Source organism: Charadrius vociferus, unplaced genomic scaffold (assembly GCF_000708025.1).
Source record: "Charadrius vociferus isolate BGI_N301 unplaced genomic scaffold, ASM70802v2 scaffold192, whole genome shotgun sequence".
NCBI classification, from domain to species: domain Eukaryota; kingdom Metazoa; phylum Chordata; class Aves; order Charadriiformes; family Charadriidae; genus Charadrius; species Charadrius vociferus.
In genome coordinates this window covers 4,000,657-4,009,123 of record NW_009647437.1, presented here as the reverse complement: position 1 = coordinate 4,009,123, position 8,467 = coordinate 4,000,657, and the positions used below count along the sequence as shown (strand labels likewise).

Here is an 8,467-nt window from a genome sequence, read left to right as displayed (position 1 = left end):
CTTAACAGGGACGCGAGCCCGAGTGGGAGAAAGGCACACGGGTGGGCGTCGGGACGGCACTGCCTGATCCCGCACCGCCCGCTGCTCTGCCAGACCGCGGAACGGGGCGATCGCATCACCCCGGGGACCGGGGGCGGCCCCCGTTGCACAAGCTACCTCCGCTCCGATGTTGTAAGGGACCCCGGAGATCCGGGAAAGGCGGCGGGAAGGGCGCTGGGCTCCTTCTGGGAAGCGCCGTGACTCACCCTCTCCCGCCCCGCCCCGCCCTCGGCGACAGCCAATCACCATGCTGTGATTTGCATACAGCACCCGGGTGCTTCTGGGCCGGCAGCGGGGGCTGCACCCACCGTTTCCCTCCCGGTGTGCGATGTTCCCCACCCGCTGCGGAGCCGCTTCCCGCACCGGCAACCGGCGGAGGGTGCAGACCTGCGGGCAAAGCGCCTCTCGCCTGAACCTGAGTGCAGGAGAGCAATGGGGGTTTATATAGAGCGCCGATGGAGTCTCACCAGTTGCCCGGATGACCCTCAGTGGTCTGGGGTGCAGGCTTCAAACCTGTAGCTGTCTAGCGACAGAGTGGTTCAATTCCACCTTTCGGGCGACTAATTAAATGGTAGGCCCTGCTTTTTTGCCGCCGGGGGCGAAAGCCCATAGGAGCTTGAATCACAACATACCACTGAGCATCACAGCATCACACTAATGATCTTCCCAAGGGTGCCTGGGCAACAATTCAGATTTATAATTGGATTCCATTAAAGCAGATCTTTGTTAAAAACGGTGTCACGCATCCTACAAGAACAGAAAAGAAGTAAATAACAGAAGCCATTCTCTCGATCTGCTCCATATTGACGATAACCCGTTGCTCGCCCACGCTACAACAAAGATGCTTCACTTCGGCAGTAAGCACGGGTGCTAATAATGTCACCCAGCCCCACGAAAAATAAAGGTTAACGTGAAGCTAAAAACCATATTCTTCAAGCAGAAGGCATTCATTTAATGATATCCTATTGCAACGACTCAGGCAGATGATTTGCAGGTCCTCTAGTTAGGACGGGACCCCAACCACCCCCACCGCAGGGGAGAGTGAGGATTTGAAGGGCATTTCCTCATCATCTCCTGGTGCCACGGGGCAGGAAGGGCGATTCTGCCTGGTCAATTTCCCCTGGAGGGCGAGAAGTAATAGCGAGTGAATTATCAGATCTCCGGTGTTCCTGGGTGCTTTTTGGAGGGGGTGCGGTGCCATCCGGCATTAAGTAGGTAAGGGCCCCTGAGGATCCAAGCCGGAATGACTGTGCTTCCTTTACATGGAATGACTCACTCCAGCCGAAGGCCTGGGAGGAGAAAAGAAGGGCATTGATGGCCCCGATGGCCCTGACATGACTCCTGATGGCTGCTGCTGCTTCCAGCCTGCCCAGCACCCCAGTCAATCCAAGAGGTTCAGTCGTGGTGCCAGCAAGACCCACCGCTCTGGGAATACGCTGGCCCATTATGGGAAATCTGGGCCGGGGGGGGGACCCTCCATGGCTCACACGCCACATGCCAACTTATTTATGGCCTTGCAGGAGATATGCGTGCGCTCTGCCCAGCGCAGCTGGGAGCGCCCTGAGTCCCAGATGGCTATCTATCTGCTCCGTGCCACTCTGTCTACCAGCCGGCCTCCTCTGCCCATAATGAACTTTCTATGTGGAATTTCGCTGCGGCTTCAGAAATTGGTATCTGCGCCGCAGTTTGGCTGGGGGCTTTTGTTTGTATCCGGGAGGGGGGAGCATTGGAAAGGCCTTTGCCCAGTAGTGGGCAGCTGAGAACGTTAACATTCGATGTCAGTTACCAAGTAGAACATAATACGGCTCTTTCATGTGGTGTTTATAACTGAACATGCTGTTTTGTGTCGGCCTGTTTTTTTTTTTTATTCCAAGAAGTAGTTTTGGATTAAATTATGACAATTACATTCTTATATTCACACACACACACACACCCCCGCCAACCCCCATCCTTGCCCTGCGTGCACACAAACACAAATGGGAATTATGTGCTCAGAGCGCGATTTGAACTATACAGCCTGGGATCTGTGGCTGGCATTGAGTTGACTTTTTTCCTCTAGAACAAAAAAGGCCACATCCACTCCGCACTCTTTCATCGCCTTAGCATAAAGCAGGACGGTCAGATTGCTGGTGTGGGTGATTTCTCCCTCAGGGACCTCATGGGGAAAACAGACTTTCAAGCACATGAGAGAGGAGCCCCAGCTGGGGAGGTGGTGGTAAGCAGCACGGGGCACTAGGTTTGTGAAATCCTGTGTGAATCCCTATTCCGAGCCGCTTACACCCCCCCAGCTGGTTCCCATGCCTGGGCAGTGCCTTATCTGGCCGGTAATGCAGGCACACGGCAGGAAGCGATCCCATCTCTTGGGGCTGCGCCCTCCAAGGCTGCACCTCCGGCACACGGCTAAACTTAGGGAAACATGGGGTTTCATTAGGACAGGAGACACAGTGAGGCTGCTCTTGTACCCTTTGGCTGACATGGCAGGTGGGACAGGGCCTTAGGAAATGAGGCACCCTATATCTCGGTGCTATTTTTTAAACACCAGTTGGAGGAGAACGCTAGTGTGGAGGGATGTGTAGATGATCTGGCTGTAGCAGGGACATTTTGCACAATGCTATCCATGTCTTGCTTGAGTCGGCTTTGTTTGGAGTCACTCATAAGTCAGGCAAAGCTTTCAGCATTTGAACCTGAGTATCACTTTCTTCCCTGACAATGGGCCAAAATGAGAGGAGCCAAGGGCTTCACCACTGGTTGGAAGGCAATCCAGGGGTTACTCAGAGCCAAGACGCACGAGAGCCTGGCTCCTCAGCCCAACGTAATCTGCCTCCTGTTGTTTTCCCCATGGAGTCACAGCAGGGTGAGGAGGATGTGCTGGTGACAGATGGCTGACGCGACTTGCTAAGCATATGGGTGACTGGGCTGTGACTCAGCAAGTGTTTGGTTACAAGAGATCAGGAGCATGTGCTTTTGCACTGGTAACAGTGGCCCTAGCTGGCTCTCCTGGAGGACTAGGCATGGGCTGTCATCTGAAGCCTGTGACTGCCATCCTCCATGGAAGGAAAGCAGGCACATGTGGCCCATTACAGCAGAAAGTCAAGCTCTTAATTACTGTTTACATTGGTAATGGATAATGGCTGAGTGTGTATAAATATATGACCTGCTAATGGTGCTTAGATGTCCTCCTGGCCTTCAGATAGGAAACCATTCAACATCCTGGCCTAAAATAATGACCATCTTGCTTAGACGGAGTAGGACTCAGAAAATTTCTTTTGCAGTCGAGTCACTAGAGGGGGACAAAGACCTAGTTTGGGTATGCATCCATCTACCAGCTCCCCCACTGCAGCTGTGGGAGACACCTTGGAGAGGCAGAAGCAAAGATGGCCCTTGTCTTCCTCAGATTTGAGGGTGCCCAAGTGCTGGCACAGCTTTCCAGAGGTTGAGCAGGCAGCTGGGGATCAGCAGTGTGTTGGGGAAACAAAGCCACTCCTTTTACCCCAGAAGCAGGATGGTGCATGCATGTGCATGTGTAGTTTAGCAGCCTTTACGTTGGCTCTTCCAGCATTTCTCCCTACCTAGGGCCAGCCCGTCCATAGCTGGCCAGGTCTCTCAAAAGCTAAATTCCAGCCATTGCACAGCACAAGACAGCGTCACCTGGGCGGAGGACACAGACAATCATGTATGTTTATAGGCACATGCCATTTTTCTCCTTTCTCCTCTTTTATGAATGGGCGACAGCTGAAGTCTTAAGTCTGGGTAGGTGCCAGGTGTTAGCGTTGTCTCTGTGAGTTAAAGACATCACAGAAATATTGGAAGACTTGAACTCAAAAAGAGTGTACCTGTGTGCATCCCCCCCCACACACAGAGCTGAAGTGGCCATGGCAAGCAACAAGGCAGTATTTGCAACTAATATATTGACCTGAAGTGCTTAAAAGCCACTACACAGACTCCCCTGGCGAAATGTCGGCCAGAATGACTCATACAAATGGATCGTGATACGCAGCCCTCAGCCCAGCCAGACTGTGCGTGGAACCAAGACACTCCCATTTTCTCCCCTCCAGCATACTTCCCTGACCAAATCCAGGACTGAGCCATTTGGCTCTGACTGGAGTTGGTCAGAACATGTTTTTTCTTTTCTTCTCTTTTCTCCTCCTTCACCCTTTGGAAAATGTTGACATTTCAGCAAACGGCTGAAAACCCAAACCCTGAATATTTTCCATTGGAAAACGCTGGGGGAAAGGGAGGGGAATAATCCCCAAACTGCCAACAATCAAATCTCTTTTGCTTTTAAGGCTTTTGGGTTTATGAGAGGGGGGCACATTTGGAGGACAGTGAACACTTTCTATGAAAATATCTGTTCTCTCAATACCCATTTTATCATTAGAAAAGTATTCCAACTGGCATCCTTTTACTGGTGATGGTTTGGACATCATCTACATCTAATTTTGGAACTGACCTGAAGAAAACTTAATTCATTTTATTGGAATATAAGGCACAAATTATACTCCCACAGCACAACTGATATTCGCTTGGTATTCTCAGTATCATGAGAATATATCCTGATATTCTGTCTTTATCAACAGCGCTGTTTACACAAACATCTCAAGCAAATTTGGAACCTGGTCTCTGGAGACACCACATTCCCAGAGCTCCCGCTGACTTGCCTCAGACCTCAGAGCACATTCCTAAAGGGACTATACCTTTCACAAGATCACATCAAAGGCTGTAAAGGAAGCACTATGTACTGAAAGGCGTATTACCTGTAAATATCCCTTGAGTAACCGATAGCACAGAAACACTTACAAAGCATTTTGTTCTGATGTCTTCAGCTGATTTAAATTTCTGTCTGAATTGTAATGTAGACCTGAACATCTGTTTCATCTTGTCTTTGCATATTATTCTGTTTTCCTGTAAGTAAAATATAAAAAAAGAAGAGGGACAATGTTAGTATACCAGAACACACATATTTGTAAGAGATGAATTATGCCCTAAAAATTTTATTAAATGTGGCTAATAGCAGGTTAGAGTTTAAAAAAGGAAAGATCTTAAAATGGGCACACACTGGTCATACATAAATTCAGGGTGCAAACTAGCAGAAGCTTTCAAAACAACAGCAGAGTAAAGTTCAGAATAACCTCCAAAGAGGAACAATGAGAATAAAAAACTCAATTGTTTGAAGACAGATCTTTATCAGTAGTGGGATATCATGACAGCAGAGGAGTAGATTCAATGACCCAGAAGTCCCTTCTAATTTGTTGTACCCTTTCCCCATTATTTTTTTTTTTTTCACACTGAAGCTTCCCAGCTACTCTTTACTTTCTTTCTGGTAGGATTTAGCAATTGCACTGCTGTACTTCATTCTGATTTAGTTATCCCTTGACACCTCTGGGTTTTTCTGGACTAGCCACCTGTGTTTGAATTAAGTCAGCGCCAAAGAAGGGGCATATTTGACTCCATCAAATCCCTATTTTTTATTTTCTTTTCAGTTTAGGAACATCTCCTTGTCATTGTTAAAACTTATAAAGCAGTGGGTTTAAATAGACAGTGATGTAAAATCTCAAGTTTAGACCTTGCCTTTGTCAGTTGGGGATAACTAAATTGCATGTTGATAAAAGGAAGAGGCACTGAAAGTCTCTGATACCTTAGTGGCAAGAAACACAGAGCTCCTAAGGACCTGCCTTGGTGGTCTGTGTCCTTTGTCATATTTTTTCAAGTTAAGGAAGCAATTTTTCTCTTACAGAACTCTACTCTTGAGTTAATAAAGTCAAAAGATCAAGAGCTTTAGTCCCTCACCTTGGAAACACAACTGCATGCAAGAAGCCACAGCAGAAACCTGAGAAATAGCCATCTGGAGATGCAGAGCTGTAACTAGCCATTGGAAACCCAAACACACATAGCTGAGATGTAGCTATATCACTTGCCAAAGGCTGAGCTGTCCTTACTCCCATCAGTACTAAAGGGGCAAGTGCAGAAACAAGGATATGCCAAGTAAGAAGATAAAGGGTCAAATGAATCACCCAGTCACTGTGTGAAATGTAACGACTGGGAGACCAAACAGATTAAGCCAGGGCTTGTGACTGTTAACATTCACAGAAACATGTTCCATAAATCCAGCTTTCTGAGAAAAATCAGATTCTAGCTTCCTTCTGGTAATTGAAAGAGGCAACAATCTGTTCATATGACCTTCAGATCAGGCTGGCACAGAGACTGAATCCTAGAATAAAAACTGAAGAACAGCCCTTTTGGGCCACAGCAGTGGTCCTCCCCACCCAGCACTCTGCTCCCAACTGGACCAAGGTGAGAGCCTATCCAGCAAGAGCACACAGGCCTGGACATTTCCCTCTCCCTTGTGTTTACTGAGCATTCACCTTTGTTGGATTGGGAGGTTAGACTGTACATCCTGCCTCCTCCCTTTAGCATCCATTTATGGATCTGTTGTCTGCAAAGTTGTCTAATCCCATTTTGAGCCTGCTGGTGCTGTCTGCTTCTGCAGCCTGCTGGGCCAGCAGCTTCCAGATGTTGTCTATCTAATGTGATATAATTTCTTTAATCTGTTTTAAACTAGTCTCCTACTAGTTTCACTGTTGAGGGATTTGGCTACTAATGGCTCCGCATTCACCTCAGCCACCCTGATTTCGTGAACCCAGTCCTTAATCATCAGAAAAAACAGCTAAGAATTGCAATATTTGGTTACTCAGCTCACTTCCCTCCCTGTCGCTTGCTGACCTGCCCAGAGTGGGTTTATGCCTGGAGCACTCTGGCTGTTACCACACTCAGAGGGGAGAAAAACGACAGCAAAGCAAATGGAGTGCAACTTCCTTCCAGTGCTCTAGTCCCCGCGCAGCTGTTCACCGGTGACGCAACGGGCCCCTTTTGTGGTTTCGAGCTGGATGCTGATGGCCCTCTCCTTCCCCTGGGGATCTGCAGTTCCCTGCCCAGCAGGGGGCTGCAAAGCTGCGAGCAGGATTTCGGGGAGGGTACGCTGGCAGCCCCGGCGGGGGTGTCAGGGGCATCTTCCAAAGTGGCTTTAATTAATGAGCACATGTGCAGCGAGGAGAGTTACAGCATCCCACTCAAATTGTTGACTTGGAGCCGCTTCTGGAGACAGCCGTATTCTGCTCATTAGGAAAGAGCTTTTTTGCAATGCCCTTGGATTGGACGGCTCTTGGATTGCACCACAAGATCAAGTCCACGTACGGGCTGCCTGCCTTTCGGCTGCCAGCTCCAAGAGGGTTGTTTTTCTTGTCTTCTCATTCTCAAGGAGTGCTCAGCCAGATGGCCTGTTTTCGAATGCACTGTGCGTTGGTTGGATGTGTGTTTGGAGAGTCTGCCAGCTTCACGAGAAGGAAGAAAGAGCAAAAGAAAGGGAAAAAAGCGCCATTTGGTATCTATCTCTGGGACCCAGCCAGAGTTGAGGCTCTGTTTGAAGAAGGGGGGAGTCTTAAGAAAGAAACTAGACAAAATTGAAAGCTGGAAAAACTTTCAAGCTTGACAGACTGGGAGACTGAAGTTCTGTACAACATCCATCCACTACCTGGCTCCCTTGCAAACTTGTAGCAGAGTCCCTCAAGAACAACAGTAAGAGCAAGCAGAAGCGCCAAGTGTCTATCTCGCTGCCCTTCCAGCGTACCTCACCTATGGGCTGAGATGTGGAGAGGTGACCCAGCCAGCCTGCCCAGCGAGGCTGGGTAATGCTGCCTGTGGCTTCTGGGATTTCGCTCTCAGTTCACCAAAAACTGAAATTATAACACGTAGCCTGGACACATCAGCCCAGGAAGCGGAGCCGCAATGGAGTAGTACAAAATAACCACCACCACGGCCCAACTCTCGAAGAAGCTAGTCTTAATTTTACTACAGGCCAATGTCATTTTCTTGCACCCCCTGATGTTCGCTTCCCAGAAATACCTTCTGTTGATTTTGGGCAGCAACTAAATACGGGCCAAACCAGAGCAACAGCTTTTTCCAGCACTCATTGGCAAATAATTTGAACCTGACGAGAAAAATCTGTTGGTGAAGGGAAGGGGGAAGTTTTGAAGTTTGGGTGGATTGTGCTTGGCTTTCTTTTCTTAACTAGATGTCGTGTTGTGGTAACAACACATTGTTCTAAGCAGCAGGAGGAGGTCGTGTTAAGCAGAGCTGGAGAAAACCACGTTTGTAACCATCCCTGCTGGCTGACACGCCACTGTGTCTTACAAGCGGACTTGTCTGCTCGCTTACTGAAACCATGGCACAAAGAAGATGGATGCAGAAGTGTGTGTATCAGTGCGGGTGGGTGTGGTAACTGCAAACCCCATGTCTCTGCTTATTCCATCAAATTATTTTCACTGAAGTGATCAGAATTCGCGGGCCCAGGGCAGACAGTGTGTCCACGGCAACACTGGTTGGGCTGTGGGTTGCAGGCACTCTGCAGACAGGAGCGGCAAAGGAGGGTCTT

The 8,467-nt window shown here is 48.8% G+C and overlaps 1 non-coding gene across 1 annotated transcript; it reads left to right on the top strand.

The window, feature by feature from the left end:
• The first annotated feature begins 511 nt into the window (after positions 1 to 511).
• Positions 512 to 597, top strand: TRNASTOP-UCA. Its single transcript has one exon. It is a non-coding gene; the product is annotated as a tRNA-Tyr (tRNA).
• Positions 598 to 8,467: the final 7,870 nt, after the last annotated feature.